The sequence below is a fragment of the Micromys minutus genome, assembly GCF_963924665.1.
Source record: "Micromys minutus genome assembly, chromosome: 1".
In the NCBI taxonomy this organism is placed as follows: Eukaryota; Metazoa; Chordata; class Mammalia; order Rodentia; family Muridae; genus Micromys; species Micromys minutus.
Genome location: NC_137969.1, coordinates 84,009,533 through 84,031,510, shown reverse-complemented (window position 1 = coordinate 84,031,510; position 21,978 = coordinate 84,009,533). Strand labels below are relative to the sequence as shown.

The window sequence follows — 21,978 nt, the reverse complement described above, 5'->3', positions numbered from 1 at the left end:
CAGTGAACAAAGACTGTACATCTCATTCTACCTGCACTGCTTACATTCCAGCTCTTTAAAGTACACTGGCTACAGGACCCACCACATTCCCTGCATAGAAGAGGAAGACTTATAGACACATAAAATACATCAGACACACTGATGATAAAGAGAAAATCTTAAGGCCATGTTAGAGGTAAAGGAAGAAAACTCTAAATGACACTAAGACTTTTCAACAATCTTTTGAAGGCAGAAAATCATACAGCAAGCCCTTCAGTTTCACAGTGCTCCCTTCTATTCCACCGTGCTCCCTTCTATTTCAAGGAAAATTTATCATCTTAATTCCGAATCTAGCCAAGACAGTGATCAAGGTGAAAAAACAAAATATTTTCAGCAACATAAACAATTCAATAAGGTTCATCCTGCCATGCTTAATAACTTTGTTATAAAACAGTCTCACACTTTGGCCCAAACCAGCCTGGAACTCCCAGAAACCCTCTTGCCTCAACTTTCAAGTGGTAGGATTGTAAGTATGAGACATCAAAGTCAACAAAAGATGCAACTCACTCAAGCAATGAACAAAGGGGGTGGGGGCGAGCATGTGACTCCAGAGAGCACAGGCTCCAGTGCAGTCAAACAGGACGCCTGTCAGAAGCACATCGATAGGGAGCCACAGACTGAGCTGTGAAGCTCAAGGGCAGAGCTGGAACAGAGGCTTAGGAGGCCCCTTCCCAACTGTTAAAAAGTTGGAATGGCTGTCACCCTATGAGTTTGTAGATTTGGACAGACTATAGAAAAAGGTAAAGACAAATAAGAAAAAGAATAAAATTACAAAAGAAAACAATCTAACACCAAGAAACTTATTCATAGTATACTGCAATGCTCAGCTGTTAAACATATTTACAGAGCCATAATAATGTAAACATCAAGCCTGTAATCAAAAGCACGACATCACAATACAGGGAAGTTCAAGGTACTACAGGAATCCTAAAGCAAAGCCACTATAAAAAAAATCTAAAGTTCAGGCCGGAGAGATGGCTCAGAGGTTGAGAGCACCCTCTCTTCTTCCAGAGGTCCTGAGTTCAATTTCCAGCAACCACATGGTGGCTCACAGCCATCGGTAATGGGATTCTGTACCCTCTTCCTGTGTCTGAAGAGAGCAGCAGTGTACTTATATAAAATTTTAAAATTCTCCTTAAAAAAAAAATCTAAAGTTGAAAAATAAAACTGCAGAACCATGCACTCATGCCAGAAGAAAGAAAACAAGATACGAAGTATCAAAAGAAACAGCCAATAGTATCAAAAACTGTTGCTATGTAAGCAGGACCTAGGAAGGAGGTCAAAAAGAGATGAAGGAAGGGACCAAGGTTTTTATGAAAAGTCTTGTAGGGTAACTTTTAACTGTATTAGTTAAAGTACTAACTTTAAAAAAAAAGTGGTTATATCATTTAATATCAATTACTTTACTTTCTGGCCATAGTCTCTGACCAATAATTGAACATAGTTTTAAGTGTCAGGTACTTTTCTAAGAAAGAAGGAGGAGGAAGGAGGAGGGAGAAGGGGGAAAGGAAGAGGCAGGAGGGAAGAAGGAGAAGGAGGTTGCCGATTAAAACCCATCTGGAATATTTAGAATGAGTTCCTGAATAAAACTTGGGAACCAAAGAAAATAAAACTATAAAGCATGAATACAGAAAGAGTACAGATTAATTAAAAAATACTGAAGTTTTATCATATCTAATCTTTGTTCTCTCATTACAAAGAAACTAATGGGAATTTAAAACACACTTAAGGAAGTAATTATAGAGTAATGCAATAAACTCACCTTTTTCCAAGGGACCTATTTCAAGCTATCTGAATTATGTTTTCATTGAACACTAAATAATTCTTGAAAAGTGTGAAATGCAGACAGAAGTAACTATCTCAAAAGCAAACATTAAACAAAAGCTCACATTCAAAAAACAGGATCCATTTTAATGCATTTAATTCTCAAAAGCTTGTATGTGTTCGTTTTCCATATCAAAAGAAAGCAGGGATTTAGAGAAAATGAAGGCAATTTCAACTAATAGATTAGCATTTAAAAGCTTCTTGGGAAACTTCTGGGAGCTAGTAGTACACTAAGTGTTCAGCTTTGCTTCTTCCCAAAAAGTCTATACTCCAGGGGTGGGACATCACAGTCTAGAAACAACAGTCTGGGTCTGGGGTCACTGTATGGTCACTGATAGCATCACTGAAATGGACAGAGTAATGCCTGCATAGGGTAAAGGCTAATTATTGACAGTCCTAAGAAGTAACGACATAAATACTTTCAAAGCTCTGAAATCGGGCTGGAGACATGACTCAGTGGTTATGAGCACTGTCTGCTCTTCCAGAGGTCCTGAGTTCAAATCCCAGCAATCACATGGTGGCTTACAACCATCTGTAATGGGATCTGATGCCCTCATCTGGTGTGTCTGAATTAGATATAATAAATAAATAAATTTTTAAATCTACAAAGATCTACACCCATGTGTGCCATGGTGATTATTAATCAGAGCATAAACTAATCTCTTCTCATCAGACTTTTCACAGCCAGTAAGAAGGACAGAATGCTGTTTCCCTGGAGGGAGGGTGTCAGTTTACTTCTCTTGAAGACTCTTACAAACAAGTAAATACCAAGAGAAGAATATCAGCACACATTTCATTGCAGTACATAAACCAACAGATTAATTGTTTAGCCACATATAAACCACACACACACCCTCTGACTCCAGGTAGAGTATATTTAGAGTATGTTTGGAAACCAGATACCTAGTGCGTATAAACATAAGCACAGTTTAACACAACTGTCTTGATGCTTTTATTCACTAACAGTTCCTTCTGTTCTCAGAAGGAAAACATGCAAGCAATATCCCAACTCAAAAGGCATCAGGAGTTCCTACTTCAACTTTTAAACTGACAGACCTGCCCACTTAAAATTACATCTCCATCACGGCACACATGTGCTTTTATTCTGCAGAGCCCCTCCTAGCACTCTGTGGGCAGAGTCAGGCAGACCTCAGTCAGCTAGAAGCCAGCCTGCTCTGTGTAGTGAATTTCAGGACAGTTAGAGCTAAAGGGAGACTCTGTCTCAAGAAAAAAGTTTCAAGTTGCAATCAAATTATTATTACCAGCAAAGCTATCTTTCACTGAAAGCAACCACTGCCCCAGTTTTAAGTGTAAAGTGTAAAACCAGTATGCCCGTTTTTTAAATGCACACAAATTGCATTACTCACACATGTCTGGTTCACAGTTATCTTTTAAATTGTATAGGTATATTCTACCTGATACTATATTATCAGAAAATTATACTGGACACACAAGCCGATCTTTCTTTCAACTTCTGCTGCAATCTGGTGAAAAAAGGGGCAGAAAACAGTATTTCCAGAAAAAGACAAATTCCTGAAATCAGTGCATGGTGAGATAGAATGGACTGGGTCTTACTATTTCAAAATTACTACCCTAGAATTTAAACTCAAAATAACTACACTTAAATCATTCAAGGGAACTCTAATAAACACATTTAATGTATATGTAAGGCTAAGACAAGATATTTTCCACATTTTGAAGCTTCATGACTACACCCGTTCACTAGAGGTTATTATTAATGTAATTGTTTGGTTATAAATCCCACTTCTGCAGTAACACTCTATTTGCGATGCTACTGCCCAAACCATCATATCTGGGTGGGACAGGCTTTACAGTTCGCAAGTTAACTAACAGTGGCACTGCGGTACTCCCTCATCCAAGGAATGAAAAGTTCTACAAAATTCTAGTGGTCATCCTCAAAGACACACGACCTCGAGTCCACCGGATGGTAAACATTACATAAACAACATCAAAGTCAACTCATAAGCAAACACCGACACCCAAACAAAGCTCTATAGCTACTTAAGCGCGTTATAAGGGGCCGGGAGGGGGAAAATTCAGAAGACCTACGTGGAAAGGCTCAATTAACTGCTGCCCGTGCTTTCGTCCTCCGATATTAAACAATGGGCGCTGGATGCTCTCGGTGGAGCGCTTTCTGCAGAGAGATTTCGGGTTGCAGCCGCCCCTCCTCCACAGCCACCATCAGGCCCCTTTCTTCCTCCTCCCTCACCCCTCCCAGCTCAAACAAATTAACATTCGTACTAAGGTACCTCCTATCAGCTCGCAGCTTCTTCCCAAACACGCCCACGCACCCTGAAACCCGCCTGCGTCCACACCGCACACGGCGGCAGGAAAAAGCGCTTCGAGGGGGGCGGGGAGCCGCGGCAGCGCACAGGTCCGGGCTCCCTTCCAGGTCAGCTCCCCATCGCCTCCCCAGCCCGGTGTTTACGCGCCCGCCTAAGCCCACACAGCAAAGGAACTCCAGGCGCTGCGGGCAGACAGCGCGGCGGTGCGGGAGCCCCCCCCCCCACACACACACGCCGTCCGCGCGCGGCCTCGCCGCTCTCCCCGCGCTCCGCGGGCGGTTCGGCCCCGCAACAGGTCACCCGCCTCGGCTCAGGGAGGGGTGCAGGCGCCCTGCCCGGGAGGGGGGTGTGGCTGGCGCGGCGGGGCCCGGGCCCCGGCTCACCTGAAAGGCTGAGGCGACGCCGGGGCCTCCGCTACCCCCGGACCGCGAGCGACCCGCAGCCCGCCCTCCCGCGCCGAGCACCGCGGCCGCCGCCATTGCCCGCGCCTCCCCGCACGGCCGCCCGCCACGCCGACCTGTGCAGCCGCGGCCGTCGCCTCCGCTTCGCCCGCAGCTCCGAGGCAGCGCTCGCCCAGCCGAGCAGTCGGCGTCTCTCATTCAGCGCCCCGCCGCCGGCGCTCGGGGGAGGGGAGTGCGCCGGATCCACCCCGGCCGCGCAGGGGGCGCGCGCCGGGCGGGCGGGGCGGAGCGGCGCGCGCACCAACCGAGCGCGCTCGCGCGGCCGGGAACGCCGGGTCGCCGGGGTCTAGGCGCACGTTGCGGACGCCGGGCCGTGCCCGCCGAGGCCAACTGTCGCCTGTACTGGTGTCCGCGGCGCGTGCCCCAGCCGCAGCCGCAGCGCGGGCCGCAGAGACGAGCCACGGCTCAGGACGGACAGGTGGGGCCCCGCGGCTGCTCCCGCACGGGGTCTCCTTGGCGCCTGCGACGCGGGCGCCGCTCACTGCTCAGGCCAGAGGACAAAAGTCTGGGAACGCTCGGCCCCCAGATCAAATACCCAGCCCGTGCGGGCGGCGTCCTTAGGAGTCGTGGCGGACAAGTGGAGGGGCTGCAAATACAAAGAATCATCCCACAGCCGTGGGATCCTAAATGATGGAGTCAGTACTTGCACACATTGTCATGCCGGAAGTGTTGGGGTCGGCCTCTTTAGGCGTTAAGCAGGGTGGCTGCCCCTGGTTTAATGAGCAAAGAACAAACTATTTGGCATCCCCCAGTCCAGATTGATGAGTTCCAGGTGGACTGTATTTTCACGTCATTGCGGGGACATGATTCTAAAAGGTGAAATTTTTCCTGCGAATGAAAGGGAATGGAAGGATGTTGTTTCACGGGGTGCACCTAGGTGGCCTACTTAAACTTAGCACCATTTGATGCAGTGTGACTTAGAAGGTTTTCAGTGAGCCACCTTGGTGTATCATTAGGTCATTCCGGAATAGATGCGGTCCTTTTCTAGGCAATGTACAGTGGAGGGTGGAGGGACAGTTCTATAGCAGCACCAAATGTAGATTGTGAAGAGACCAAATGTGTTCGTTTGATTTCCTTCCTCCCTATAGCAACTAATAAAGACAACGGGTTATTCTTTTATGCAGAAAGTTAACCACTGTTCCTTTTGGCTGCCTTCTGTGGAGAAGGTAGAATGCTCATTCATCCCAATGGTTAAATCACTCACATGCAAAAAAGTAGGTGTAAGAATCAAAACAAGGAAAAGCAATAAAGCCCAATGCTGGTTTTTATTCCATTTTATGTTGGAAGTCTCACCAGTAGTGATGGAATCACTGATGGGTGCACAGAAACCAAAAAGAAAAGACTGTCAGAAAATGTCAACTGAGCATAGGCTAAAGAAAAAGGGCAGGGCTAAGAAACAGACTATTGACAAAAAGGCTCCATGAGAATTAGAGTTTTCACTTAGATGCTATTTGCTTCAAGTCCCAAAGAAACAACAGACAAACTGAAGTAACAGTTGGGAGGGGGAAAAAACGTTTGAGTTACTGAGTAGATGTTTGATCTTGCTTTCCCCGAGTTAGTAAGAGATTAAGGAAAAGGTGGATGGCTGTGTGCCAACAATAATATACTCAAACATATATATGTGTGTGTGTGTGTATATGTATATATATACACATATATATAGTTATCCCAAGTTATTAACTGCTTTTAAAATAGGAAAAATAAGAAACCTTGGGGAATTTCATTTAGTATAAATGTCTTGCAGCTACTTTAAATTTGAATTGGGGCTTCATAAAGACAAAGATCCCATGTCCCCACATCTGCCAGTCATTTTCACAGTTTACTGTGAAAGCAGTGAAGTTTTCACTCCACCTTTGAAGAAAAGGGGCCCAAGAGTCCATAGGTTTACACCATAGATTCCTGTGCCTACAGAATGTCTGAATTTGGAATAAGTCACTCAAAATGGATTGCTCATGTTGACAGCCTGCAAAACCACACTTTTATTACCTTAAGAGTTCAGTGTTTTCTGAACTTGATAAGTTGAGAATTTCTGTATGACAATATATTTAAAAAAAAAAAAAAACTTGGGAGAGGCTGAGATGATGACTCAAAAGGGGAAAGTCTATAACCTGGCAGGCCTGAGGATCAGAGTTCAATCCCTGCATGGTGAGTAAAAAGCAGGTGTGGCAGGCATGTGTAGTCCCTGACACCCTGCAGGAAAATGGGAGGTAAAAACAGCTGGAAGTTTTAGCTGGAAGCTTTTGGGCCAGTTAGCCTAGAATATGCAACCATGCAACCCATCAGCAGAAACAAGAGAGATCCTGTCTCAATCAGGTGGAAGGTAAGAGCTGCCAGGGTGTCCACATGTGTGTGTACACACAAAACAAGAGAAGATGGGTGTGGTACTCAGTTCGTAATCTCTGGGCTCAGGTGGCTGAGGTAGAACTGTCTTCTCTTTCAGACCAGCCTGAGCTACAGTATAAGACCCTAGTTCCAAAAAACCAAAAGGATAGAAAACAGCTTATTTTATGTTTTTGTTGTTGTTTATAAACCATGAGTTATTTATCAAAGTCTGTTCCCCATCCATTTATATGTTAATGAAGCAATGACTATTTGCAGCACATTTTCTTTACCAGAGCATATTTTTTTGTAGTTCTGTAAGTTGCTCTATGAGATTCATTTGCTTTGCCAAAAGAAGAAATATGCAAAGTTTTAGAACAAAAAATGCTAATGGTATAACAGAAATGCTGTTATATAAAATAGAAATCAATAACAATTCAATACGCTTGAAAGTCATTTCAGGGGAGTCGCCATTGTGTAACCGTTTTATTACTATGCATTACTTCCAAAGGGTAAGCCAAAGGACCCATTTAGATAGAGAATTGGCACTTTAAAGGCAAGACACCAACCACTACAGCAAAAAGCAGATCAACAAACAATGCATCTTATTGTCAAAACCAATATGACAGGCATCTTGAAGAAACCTGACAGTTACGGTTCCAATGCTCTGATCTAAAAGATTGGCAAAGCAGGATATTCAAAACTCTCTGGAAGGGACAGATGTAAGAAAGGACCTCAAAGGGTTCCACAGAGAACCGTTTGAGGAGAGTCTGTTAAACTCAGACTACCAGTAGAGAAAGACATGCTATAGTTTCCGAACAAAGTTGATCAACAAAGTGTTCAAATCTGAGCAGCATATTAAGTAATTTACAATTAAGCAATTTTTTACAGGAGGAATTCAAGTCTTCGTCAGGCATAAATCAGCAGGGATTGATTGACTTAAAAACAATTGGTTAGTATTTCCCTGGAATTCTCTTTTGGGGCAAGTTTGTGTATAAGTAAGTGTTTGAATTTTTAAGTGCTTTTCAATATTAAAGACAGTTCCAGGGGCTGGAGAGATGGCTCAGTGGGTTAAGAGCACTGGCTGTTCTTCCAGAGGTCCTGAGTTCAGTTCCCAGCAACCACATGATGGCTCACAACCATCTGTAATGGGGTCTGATGTCCTCTTCTGGTGTGTCTGAAGAGAGCGTACTCGTGTGCATATATACTTGTGTACCTAAAAGAATAAAGACCGTTTCAGCAATTATTTATCTGACATGGTTATTTTTAAAAAAAAATGTTGAGGAGTTGGTTACAATTAGTTATTCTAGATAAACTGGGTTTTCATTCTTGAAGTACTAGAAACAGTTTAAACCATTTTCATTGTTTTTCTTTGAAATTTCACTACCTTTTTACTTTAATAAAATACCATCCAGCTTGTAACTCAGCAGCAGTACAGTGTTTTTCTGGTATGTTCAAGGCCCCGGGTTTGGTCTGCTGTATCACAGGAAAGCAGAGCTGAACCTTTCCCTGACGTGCCCACTGTGTTACAGGATGTCCTCGGGAGCTTCGAATATTTATTTTTGTAACCATTCAATAGACAGTCTTAGCTACTCTGTTCCTGCAGCATCATGGTTCTGACACTGAAAACTGAGTTTTCTGCTGTCCCAGTACTGACCCTGCCACTCTAGCACTGCCTTGCAATAGTCATGCACACGCACACACACGCGCACACACACCTACATATACCTACCTCTGAGTTGCCTTATAGCGTGTGGAGTACTCTAGGAAAACAGATAGTATTTCAAATAAAACAAAAATGCTAAAACAGCTCTGATTTGGGGGCCATTTATTTAGCAAAAAGTCCTCTTGTGTCTTTCTCTAAGTTTGAATAATTGCATTTATCCCATAGCTTTTTCCCCCTTTTTTAATTTTTTTTTTATTTTAAAAGACACCTTTAATTTTGAACATCCTATTTTCCAATTAAGAACAAATAAATAGTTACATGACAAAAACACGTGGTTTCAGATCCGAAAGTTGACAGCTCATGCGACAGTGGTTAAAGGTGGCAACCACCTATAGAAAATGGAACAGGTGACTAGCTGTTAGATTTAGAATTTAAATCAGAGCTAGGCAAAAGCCTTTGCATGATGATATGATAAGGACACACAAAGTGAAGTATATAAACATATATGCTACAAATATATACATTAGATGGATCCAGTGTTAAACTAGAAACAGTTTCTAATGTACTCCTGAATTCTTAGACAACTTCTGTTATCCCAAAGTCAGAAGCAACCACTTACAAAAGAGTTAAGCTACACAAAGTAAAAAGTCACAACCATTATTGAAGAGCAAGTCAACATGGCACCCAATGTACAGGTGGCACATGGTGCCAACTACATTTGCAGATGTAGTCCATTTGAGTTAGGCCTTTGTCACGGCCTTAGAGAAGTTCTGAACTAGTGTACAATTCAGCTGTGGCAGAGTGCTGATCTTAGCATGCTTAGATGCTGCACGCTTGTTCTTGGTGGTCATGTGCTTTGTAAGGCCACTGTTCACCATGACTGTTCTTAGCCAGGTGCTGTATGACAGGAAGCAGAGATTCTTCAGTGTAGGACAGACGGTGCTGAAGAATGGTACCCATTCCCTGTTGTCAAGAATTTCCAGTGCTAAGCAAAAAGCCTCGGCTGTAGTTTGAGAAGGAGCAAAACGGGCCATGTCCATCATAGAGAGCTCCATGAGGTATTTGGCCAAAGTATGCTGTTCAACATCAACCTCCCCAGTTTTAGATGCTCTACGGAGGAAGTGCAGAGGCAGAGGGCAACCCAGACTGAAGTTCAGAACTCTCAGAATATTCATCTCCATCTGTCTGATCTGGTGCTTACTGTAAGTGTTGTTGGTCACAAAAGCAAAGTCACCTATTTCTGGAGGGTACATCTCCTCATATTTGCTTGCAATAAAAATAAAAATTTGGTTGCTACTACCCAACCATCTACAGCATCTTCTTGGGCAGGCAACTGTTCTGCGTGAACGGATCAATAATGGAGACAATGATGTACATGGTCTCCTGTAGCAGCCTAAATTTCATCTGAACCCGTATTAGCCAGTCAATTAGGGTGGCTCTCATGGTTCCAGTGACTTCACGACCCACTAGGTATTTTGGTCTGACTGCTCTTCCTCCAGTTGTCAGAGCTAAGCATAGATACTCTCACATATTCACTGCAGAGGTTTGGATCAGCTCTGCCATCTGCAGCTACATCACTCACTGATTTACACCAGGGAAAGCCTGACACTGATATTCTTCTACAGTGCACATCCAGATGTTTCCACTGGGCTTGGAGAGGGATGATCAACCAAAATAGGTTCAGGAGAAAGCTTCTCTTCTCTAACAGGTTCAGGCTCAGACTCAGGCACAGGCTCAGCAAGTTCCACCTCTGGTTCACACACAGGCAACTTCTCCACAGGTTTTTGTAGGGCTGTGACAATAACTTTTCCAGTACCTAGCATTTTTGCTTCCGTTTTCAGAGGCATTCTTGCCTGTACCTGTTCGCTGACTTTATTACCAATGTCTCCAAGAGCAGTTTGATCTCAGCCCAGGTTTGGAGGCAGCAGCAATTGCCACGGGCACATGCTTGGCACCTGCCATACTGACCATCGCCTTATTTTCTGTGTTAATTTTCAAGTTCCTAGTGACCCTGAGTGCCATGACTGCTCCTGAAACAGAGATTCCCTGATCAAAGAAGACACCCCAGCCTCTGGCTGCCCACAGATAAGCACTAACAGCCGTTCCTCCACAGCATGCCCCATAGCATTTTTCCAAGTAGGTGAATTCTGTTCAAGTTTCCTTTTGAGAAATTTAAGCATAGCTTTTTAAATGTGATGAAAAGAAGAGCCAATTGTCCCATATCACATCCATTTCCTTTTTAAATACCAAATAGATTCAAAATGTTAGAGGAATTCATAAATCCATACTAATTATAAACAGCTTGGCTGGAGATATAGGTCAGCAGTAGAGTATTGACAACATGCATGAGACCCCGAGTTTGTTCCCAACCAATTTAAAATAAATCCTACTAGTCAATAGGAATAAGAAGAAATATTGTTATGATAGAGCATAGAGTGGGAAAAATACCATTATGCAGTAAGTGGCAAAGATGGACAAGAACCATCAGAGAATCTTTAGGAGGGAGTATACTTGAGGAACCAGACACATGCATGGTCTTAGTGAGTTTGTCCATTTATTAGCTACAAGGGCAAAATCAGTTCATCGCAGTTGGATCACAGACAGACATCATTTGCCTTCAGAGCTGATTCTCTGGAGATGACATCTAAATGAGGCAATGATGTTCAGTCACCAGTGAGCGACCAACATTTGGTTCAGTTTTGTAAAGTGGAGTAAACAGTGTTTGGGGCATGCTAATGTCACGGAAGACAAGCGCTGAGAAAATAGTACAGTAGACGTAGCAGTACGTGAGCTACTAGGCTGGGGCTTCCATGGGAAGAAAGAAATGAAGGGGTCAGGAGGGAAAATAATGTTAGATTCATTACAGTTGCTCATTAGCATTAAAGTCAGTAACAGTAATGACTGGTTACATTCTTAGAAATATACGCTGAAGTATTATTCAAAGGTAAAGGGCCAAGGTGTATATCGGATTTTAAAAATACAGTGTCTACAATTTATTATTTATGCAAATATATATGTGTAATGATACAATTTTAACAGCAGGTGACTGGGTAAAGAGTGGCCATTTACATCTTTCTGTCATTCAGAACTGGTGTCTGAGACAGAGTTTCGTGTAGTATAGCCTGACTTCAAGCTCAGTAGACTGCAGAGAATGACTTCAGATCCCTGACTGCTCTGTTTCCACTTCCCAAATTCTGAGATCACAGGCCGGTGCCACCATACCCTACTCAAAGTTTTGGTTTTTTGTTTTTAAACAATAGGAAAGTTCTCATTTGAGCCAGGGGTAGCCATAGACATATAATCCCAGCCTCTGGGAGGAAGGTGAAGGTACTGTTTCCACAAATAAAGATTTAACTACATTTATGTATTGTGCATGTGTGTCTGTTCGTGCATATATGTGTCATGGCACTTGTGTGAAGGCAGAGTTCCGGGACCTAAGTTCTGGTCATCAGACTTGCTGCCGTCCCTTTTAAACAGCGAGCCATCTCTTTAGCTGGCCCTCCTACACCATTTTCACTGTATCATGAAAACTGACCCCTGCACCACCCAGTTCAACACCCCACACCCTGTGTAGTTCGACAAAGTAGCACCTGGGAAGTGCCATAACCTCAGTCTACCCTATGGTTCACCTCCTTTTACTTGGTAGTCCAGGACTTTTTGGCTGATTTAAATATGCAAATGCGTGTTTCTCCTCACAAAATAACGCTCTTGATTGCTTCCATTACAACACATCTCCCCTTCTGCTTTCTCTGAGTTTCAGGATCCAACTAAAGAGCTACCTTCTGCTTCTTCCTTCTTCATGATCCCTCTCTTCTCTACAGGGGAGGGGAGGTGGGGGAGGGGAGTGGAAGAGAGGGAGGGAAGGGAAAGGGAAAGGGAAAAGAGAAGAAGGGAAAGAAGGGAAGGGAGGGGAGGGGACAGAAGGGAAGGTCACAGCCATTGTAAACGGAGGTTATTTGGTGTTGTAGTCAGGTTTTGGTTGAATTTTAGGAATGAACAGTGCTCATACACATTCGTCTCTCATTAAAAAAATATATTTATTTTATTTCATATGTATGTGTTTGTGTGTACTGCCTGCAGCTGTTGGAGGTCAGAGAGCACTGGATCTTAAAACTAGAGTTACTAGGCAGCTGTGAGATGCCTGATGTGAATTCTGGGAACAGACCCCGTTCATCTGCAAGAAGACAAAGCACTCTTAAAAGCCGAACCTTCTTTCCAGCCAATCTCACATCCACTCACTCTCATGCCCACAGAAAATCTGTCCCGGGAAACGTCTTCAGGTGGGGCTGTGTAAATTTGTGGGACTGGTTTGCCAGACATGCTGCTTTATTTATAAAAATGTATTCAGAAGTGACCAATAAGCAGCTTGCACATCAGCTTGTGTTTCATATAAATCTTACGTCTGTGGTTTCTACACTTCAAAAATGTGCTGTTCTTTTATGGTAGGTACCCTTGAACTGCACTTCTGAAGGGTCCTTCTATGTTAGATGAATAATACCTATTCAGAGCCACTGAGTCCTGACCTGAATGGTTACCTTTGGCTAGAGGTGAGCTCTGTGGACAAGGAGAACAAGAGAAGCCAAATTAAGAACACCAGCTCAGCTGCAGTTTGCTGGTGGTAGACAGGGCATAAGGAGTCATTGGCCAAGCACTCTGCCCCTGATGAATTTTTTCATGCATAAACCTATTCTTTCTGAATTTGGTAGATAGGATCTTACTACAAAAGCCAGGATGACCTCAGACAGACATATACCTGCCTCTGCTTTAAAGACATGCAGAAACATGAGTGGCTGAACTTAGACCTCTGAAGATTCACTGTCCTCTTTCTCAGTTTTTATATCTGTGAAGTGTGTGTGTGTGTGTGTGTGTGTGCATGTGCGTGTGCATGTGTGTGTTCCAATGCTGAGGACAGAGCCCCGGGCCTCACAAACACTGAGTACTGTATCACTAACCTTCATCCACAGACCTAGAACAGGCCCTCATAGCCCTACTTCAGCCACCACTATAGTCTTGACTAACATGATGGCTCCAAGTTACTGTGAGCCAATAAACACCCCTCCCTGCTCCCAGTAGAGATGCCCTAGGCCATGTTCCCCACCTTTGTACTTTCTCTAGGAATGTGGAACAGAATCACAAGAAACAGTCCACTGAGTGTGGGAGCCAAGCCTCTCCATATATGGGAGAAGTGAGATAAATTGGCAGGAGAAGAAAGTCTGGCTCCAGTGGAGAATATAAGACAGAAAAGGGACAGAGGCTGCGTGAGGGGCTCTTACACTGGCCCGCCTTGTCTTTATTCCTCAATAACCCCCATGCCTTCAGCTTAAGCTGGTTTAACTTGTTTTTCTAATTCCTTTAACTAAACCTTTCCTTAGCTAGAATGTCAACTATGATGTACACACTGTTTCTGACCCTCCTTACTAAAAACTGATCTTTTATTTATTATAATCCCATTGTTTATCCCAGTAGAAATAATATTATGGAAACATGGTGACTCGGAGTTAGTCATCGTCCCCCAGTAAACCAGAGTGAAGAACCTTCCCGGCACAGCCAGCTTCCCTTACTTTAAACTTAAGATAATATTCTCCCTGGTCGCCATATTCTTTATTCTGATTAGTTAATATCACAGAAGCAACATTAACTTTGAGCAGCATTTTTAGAATATCAGGTACTGTTACTGGTAGCATGCCATTACACCAGTTTCTGAGCATTTCCTTGAATCACTAAAGTTAGCATAGATGTTGGTCACTAACTGAAGAGACCAAACCTGTACTGACTATATCTCCATTTTCTTCCTTCTGATTCCAAATTGCTACCTAAGACCACCTGGTAACTGTGTGGACCAGGCTGCATTTGCCTTGCCCCGCATTCAGATGGGGACACTGCCTTTCAGACATCCAGGCCATCACCAGGGGGTCACTGATATGATGCCCACACCCCAGTTAGACTCCTGGAGATGTGAATGGGCTGAGTTGCTTAGCGAGTAGCTCTAACTGCACTTACTTGGGCGGCATTTAATCAGCACCCTTCATCCTTTCCCAAACTATGCATAGGATAAATCCAAAGTAGGTTCCAAATTCACACTGCAGAATCTCCTGCCACATCTCCTCAGTGTCTCAGGGAGAGTGGCCATGCAAGGGTGTTAAAAAACATCTTTCAGCACCTGTTGCCTTTCAGGAGGACAAAGCTGCACCCCGTCCTTCTCATATGAGCTCTTTCTGACTTCTTTTTCTTTGGTTTTTATTTCAATCTGATGGTCAATACTTTGTTCCCATTAGGCAGGGGCAGCAGTATGCTTTTCTTAGATTTAGTAAGCCCCCTAGGGACAGCCCCACTTAACTATGAAGGTTTTAAGTAAGATGTGAACCTGATTCAACTAATTATACAAAATGTATTAATGTAAAATAATAATCTCCATGTAAAAAATAATAATTAAGATCCAGAGCAAGAAATTAAGAAAAAGGAAGAAGACTGAATCCTCAGGAAGAGAAATAATTATTTTGTTTGAGGTGCTGGTAATTGTGCATTCTAAGCAAGTGTTCTGCCTCTGGGCTCTAGGCCTACCAGGAAAAGAAAAAAAAAATTCAACCACTAGGACAGTATTTGTTTTCTGCAGAAAGCCTTTTGATATAATTCTTCCTATAGTAAGATTTCAGATATATTAGTAAGAAATTCAGTGTTTCCCTGAATGTCATCAGGAAGAAACAAAACTTGTAGCTGGTGTAAAATGTGCTGGGAATGTGGAAATTGTAACATGTAAGACATCTTTTTTTTTTTTTAATAAAAAAAAAAGTGAAAAGGTATCATAAGAGAAATACACAAGAGAGAGGCTTAGAAGAATAGTCTAGACACAAACTGGTCACATACCAAAATATCCTTAGAGTGGAAAATGTCAATCTCTTGCTATAGAATTTATTTTCAGAGTGGATCTATCAGAAAGGGTAGCGGTGGAGGGGGGAGAATCGGGAGATGTTCTGTTGGTCAGTCTGGTTGTTTAATTAGGTAGTTTAATACATTCTCATTCTGGCTCCTCCCTTGCTCTGAGCAACCTAAGACATTTCTCATCTGGAAAAGTATGAAGAGACCAACACCCTCTGCGTGTCTATCCTCATGCTAGGCATCTGGGTTTCTTCATGCACCAAAGACTAAACCCACTTTTAAAATGTGCTCCATAGAATTTCTAGAAACCATTGTTCTGCCAGCTGGTGTCACATTTTCACAGAATTTTCTATGTTGTCTTTTAGTTTTCGTTTGTTGACTTTTTTTTTTTTTTTTTTTTTAATGAGATCTCATACAGTCCAGGATGGCCTCCTGTTCTGCCTGATTCTGATTCAGAATGCTGGGGTTATATTCATGTACTACCATACCCAACTGTGTATAATTTCATATAACAGACTAAGTTCCTTGAAGATACGGTTTCCTTCCAGTTTAGAGTTCTTTCTGACCCTCGCCTCAGTGTCTTGCACAGAGGCGGCTTTCGATGACTATGCAGTAAAGCAGCACAAACGTACACTCTTGGTGGACAGACGCTTTGGGTTTAAATCTCTATGTGGTGAATTACATCTTCTTTAAAGTATAGCCATAGCTTATTTTGTCCAGAGACCTTTCTCTTTTTTTTTATCTTTGATTATTGTCTCCCAATTTGGGGGGATTAGGGATACTGGAGCTACATCTTGACTAAAAGAGCTGGCTTTAATATTGTGTCCATTTCTAAGACCCTTTATTTTAACCAAGTGGCTGAAACATGATATTATAAGCAGATACTCTCTGTTTTTTTTTTTTTCTAGCTGATTTCTAAGTTCCGTGAAAGTGGGAACCAAAGCCTTCAGTTTTATCACATCGCATACGCACTTTTCTGAACATCCCTCTCTCTCTCTTGGCTGCCTTTTAAACACACCAGCCACATCTAACCATTTAGCCACCGTGGCAGCCCAGTACAGTGGGTACTAGGTAAGTCAGGAGGTCAAGGTCGCATTGCTAGTGGTAGTGTGTCAATTCCAGTGTGAGGTAGTTCTGCCCCAGAATCACCATTAGAACTCCACCTTATGGCGCCTGAGAGGCTTCAAACAGAACCTGTATTTACTTCATGATAGCTGCCGCACTGCCATGATATGCATTCCGTTTTTATAGACATACTACTCTACTGAGTTACCCCTGATACCACAACTATGTCAAAGTTCTTCTCTGTGCTAGACCGACCCCCTTGCTGCTGCTAGTCACAGAGGACCGCGGCAACACGAAGGTGGCCCAGGCGCTGCCTGCCTCTCATTAGCTATGGGAATAAGACAAGCCACTGAAAATCTCCCAGTTTCAGTTCTTCATCAGGGAGACAAGGAATCACTAAAGCCTCCATCAGAATTTTGCTGGGAGGATGCTTAAAGGTACAGTGCTTGATCAGCGTGCAGAGATTCAACCCCCAAAACAGAAGACAAACACAGAAAGAAGATGGAAAGAAGATGGCTACCATGATATCTGGAACACGGTAGGTGATCAATTGGTAGCATTCTTTTAGTAGTTCATATAGTTATATAGTTAGTATATGACATAGGGGTATTCATGCAGGTTTGCCGCCGAGCCTGCTGGTGTGTATGTGTATAGTGTTGCTAAAACTGATCAGATTATAAATCATCACAGTTTCAGTCAAAATGGCCCTCTGATAGGACTACAAATCTTTGCTGTAGCCCCCCCATTATCTCCAGAGAACCTGCTGTGTGATGTCCCTACAGCTGACAAGAAAGAAAAAAAACAGAAAGCAAAACCAAAAACCCAGCAACAATATCGACCTTGGGTGTTTCTTACATGTCAAGAATAAGTTATTTCTCTATCATTTCCTAATGCAAAGTCATTTATAACTATCCCTTCTAACAAATGAGGGTAGATCATTGGAACAGGCCCATCACTGGGGAGTTATTCTCATTCAGGGTTTTGCAGTTCTCAAAGAAAAAAGACCAAGCGATTGTCACTTACGGTGCTATATTCTAAAGTCAGAGGTACAGAATAGAGACTCTGGCATTTGGAGGAGACTTGAGGGGCTACTTGTTCTCTCCACCTTGTACATTCCTCCCGGCTGATGCTGGATTCTCCAAGAACAGCAAAGTGTCACCCAGCCTCTGCTTTCTTCCAATCCCCAACCAAACAGCTTGTGTGAGGACAGACAAGAGAGTTCCCAGTTACCAATTTCTGAGCTGAAATGACCTCTAAATGTGTATAGCATTTCAGAGCACACTGTGCTGCATACCGTATGCCCTGTGCTATAAGTACTGTGTGTAATGCTTGGCACAATAAATTCACATCACTTGTTTGTTTTCAAGTCAAGGTTCTTCGTGTATCCCTTGCTGGAAATCACTCAGGATTAAAGGCATGCGCCACCATCACAGGTCCCTGTCACCATCCTTATGTCGTTGAATATCATTGGTTCGTTCTGAAGGTTAAGCAGCCAACTGGAAATGCAGGGATTTGGGGGCGAGATTCTGTGTCATTTGCCCAAACAGTGGACCCTACAGCTGCAGTATCTGACTGCAAAACACCAGCTCTATCTGGCCTGTCCAGCTGCAAACTCCTTCCCCAGCAAACAGGCAGGCCCCAACTCACAAGTTCTGTTCAGAAAGGCTACAGAGGCTTGGTGTGCAGAGTTCAGGAAATATTCCCCACCGAAGCAACATTATAAATGACAGCTGGGACCTGAGTTTTGTCTACAGCAATTCATTTACTTATAATACAGTTAAATTTGAGATTAGCGCAAGAGTGGGGTGGGGGGAGTACTCCCCCCTTTTCCAGATACAAGTGAACACTAGACAAAGCTGGTGTGTGGGCTATGCATTGGGCTTTCTTCCACTTTGTCTGTTTCCTCTTCCCATTTTACTACGTCCTTTACTGGAGGGGCCCAAGGGCTCCAGTCACAGTACCCCACCCATTCAGACCCCCCCCCCCCCGTGCCCCCTGCAAAGACCTTAGCTTTCTCTTTCCTTAGTACTTAAAACCCCACCCTCCTCTTCCTCTTCTCCACCTATCATCTCTCACTTTCGGTCCCCACCCTACTCTGCCCTAGGCTGTCTTCCCATCAAACATCCACACCCTCAGTGGAGTTGCCTTTAGCAGATTAGGGGAAAGGAAATCGGGTTTAAGTTATCTGTGAGAGCGAAACCCAGTTAGAGCTGACATCTTCCTGGGTGCCTGGGGTTATTCCAAGCATGCCTCAGCTCTTTAGCTCTTCAACAAGTAGGTGAGAGAGGATCAAGGAGCCCAGCAAGTATCAGTGGGAAGACTTACCTGGTCTTTATACTGTACTCAGTGAGAGATGCTGTGGTCTCTTTCTAACTTTTCCAGAGGCTCTGTACCTTGAAACCGGAATGCCTCTCAAGCTGAAGGAACCTCTCTGCTTCAGGCAGCATCAAAGAGAAGGGAAAGCCATTGAGGTAGATTCAGGAAGATAATCTGGGGTTGAGCAGGCACTAGGCCATTGTGGAAAATTCAAAGGTATACCAGGCTTTGTTGGGTGAAATGCAGGGCAGGCTTCACCTTGGTATTTTTAGATTGTGTTCCTTCCCATAGGCACAACCTGTTTAGATGTCCTTCCTAGCCAAGCTGGGGAAGGGACTGTCCCAATTTTTGTTTTGTTTTGTTTTGCTTTAAAACAGTATCTCACTATGTAGTGGTAGCTGGCCTATAAATCAGTCACTATGTAGACCTCACAGAGATCTGCCAGTCTCTGCTTCCTGAGTGTTGGGATAAAAGGCATCTACTACCATACCCAGCTTCTAATTTTCTTAATTCTTTCATTCTATCTTCCCAGTTTTGGCAGGGATACACATGAAAGACATGGTTAAGCCAGGTATGGTGGTGATCGTCTTTAATCCCAGACTCCAGAGGCAGAGGTAGGTGAACTTTCTGAGTTGGAAGACAGCCTGGTCTACAGAGTGAGCTCCAGGGTTACATAGAGTATACCAAGAAACCCTATCTTAAAAAACAAAGCAAAAACAAAAGAGGGGTGGGGGTTGATAATGCTCTTAGAAAGGGATCAAGAAACATCAAGAAAGACCCACAGCATCAATGTGATGATAAAGGACAGTCAGCTCTGGTCCTCCATATACTGAGGTCCTTATAGCAACCAGAGAATACAGGTCCTTCGGGCAGCTGTTCCTCAGGTGGCTTTGGTGTGCAGACAAGCGGACATTTGACTCCTCCGACTACCTTTTAATTGCTAAGTTGTCAATGACACTTGGACCCCATAGGGTAGGTTGTTTTGTTTTCCTTTTTCTTTCTTTCTTTTTTTGGTGGCAGTGGTGGTTACTGGGGATTGAACCCAGAGCCTTGCATAAGTAACGCAACCATCTAACACTGACCTGGCCTCTCGTGTTTGTTTATGATCATAATTCTAAGCAGGTTTGGCTGGCTGTGGTGTTAGGCTGGGGAGCGTGGCCTTCACATTAAGCTTCACTATGTCCCTCCCTCTTACTGGAAACCCTGCCTGTTGGGGCCACCAGGTCGCAATGGAACTTGCTGTAGGGTTTATTTTATTTTATTTTACTTATTTACTTTACATCTTGCTGACTGCCTCCCTCCTGGTCACCCCCTCCCACAATCCTTCCCCCCATCCTCCCTCTCCTCCTCTGAGTGGTTGGGGCCCCTTGGGTGTCCCCTCATCCTGGCACTTCAGGTGCTTCCTTTCCCACTGCTGGCCAGCCCAGCTAGAAGAACATACCATTTCCCACGGAAAGATTTCTAAACCTGGGCTTTGATGCTTGTGATGTCATCTACTTGGAAGCCCTTGAGCTGTCTCAAAACAAAAACAAACAAACAAGCCGTGACTGTCCTCTGCAGAATACTGGGAGGTTCTGAAGGAATTAGGACTTCGGATACAGAAGCCCCACTATTTCAAGCACTTCTGCTGCAGTAAAGGTCATCCTGGACTCTCCAATATACATGGCAGTTCATGCTTCTGGCACTAGAGTGGAGGCTGTAACTCCAGCCCACCCCACTGGCTGAAAAATTATAAAAGGTTCGTCATTTTTAGTCTTTTAATGCAATAGTTTCTTGTACAATAATATATACCTTGGCACAGTGTTTGTAAAAAAAACATACAAACAAAAAAATCTATTTAGTATCAAAATAAAACCGTTCCCTTTAAGATCCACTACCAAGTTACCCATCTTTACTTCTGTTTAACTCCAAAAGTGGTCCTCCCGAAGCAATAAGACAGAGACAAAAGCATGAGGATTGGAAGGAAAGAAACTGATAACTATTGCAGAGAATCTATAGCTGAAGTTGCTAGTTATCAAGAGGGTTTCATAAGGTTGATGGATTAACAATAGAGTTGTACTGCTTCCTACAAGCAGGAAACAGTAAGAAAAAGAAAGCAAAATATATGTTAAAAATAATCGTTATATAAGTAAATGTAACAAAGTAAGTACATGATTTATAAAAAGTTCTTTAAGTTTATTGAAGTCATTAAAGATGATCCATATAAATAAAAAGATACACATCATTTTAGGTTTCAGAAATCTCAGTCTCACAGTATATTACTTCTTCCCAAACTGTTCTAAAGGTTCAAAGGTGTGAATTCAGTCAAAAGTTTGGCATATTTCTGTCCCTTTGGAATTTGATAAACTGTTTTAAAAATAGGCACAGGCCACCTTATAAAGTAGCGAAACTCCCTTTAAAGCTAGTGTAGTTATAAGCGCAGTGTTAGTTCAAGAATAGACAAATTGGCCAATAAAACAGAATAAAGAGCCCATAAAAAGACCACACAGATATACGAAGTTGAATTCTGTCAGTGGGGCAAATACATGCAATGGTGCTGGGTCTGTCTACATACTCAAACCAACTTCCAATAGTTATCACTGTCAAAACAATAAATATTTGAAAAAAGGTCTCACTGAAGCTGGAGCTCACAGATAGACTGGATATCCAGCAAACCCCAAAGATGCTCAGGTGTCTGTTTCCCCAACACTGGGACCATAGACAAATGCCTCACCTCTGTGTGTGTGTGTGTGTGTGTGTGTGTGTGTGTATGCATGTGTGTCTGTGTGTGTTTCTGTGTGTGTCTGACTCTGTGTGTGTATACATGTGTGTTCTATTGTGTGTCTGTCTGTGTGTGTACATGTGTGTGTGTCTGTGTGTTTCTGTGTGTGTGTGTCTGACTCTGTGTGTGTAACTGTGTGTGTACATGTGTGTTCTCTTGTGTGTGTGTACATGTGTGTTCTATTGTGTGTCTGTGTGTGTACATGTGTGTGTATCTGTGTGTTTCTATGTGTGTGTGTCTGACTCTGTGTGTGTAACTGTGTGTGTACAAGTGTGTTCTCTTGTGTGTGTGTACATGTGTGTTCTCTTGTGTGTGTGTACATGTGTGTTCTCTTGTGTGTGTGTA

At 43.3% G+C, this 21,978-nt stretch overlaps 1 pseudogene across 1 annotated transcript; it reads right to left on the bottom strand.

Annotated features, from left to right (window-relative positions):
- Window positions 1-9,355: 9,355 nt before the first annotated feature.
- LOC308424409 (G2/mitotic-specific cyclin-B1-like) lies at window positions 9,356-10,637 on the bottom strand (annotated as a pseudogene). The gene has a single exon. The product of its transcript is annotated as a G2/mitotic-specific cyclin-B1-like (transcript).
- Between the last annotated feature and the right edge of the window lie 11,341 nt (window positions 10,638-21,978).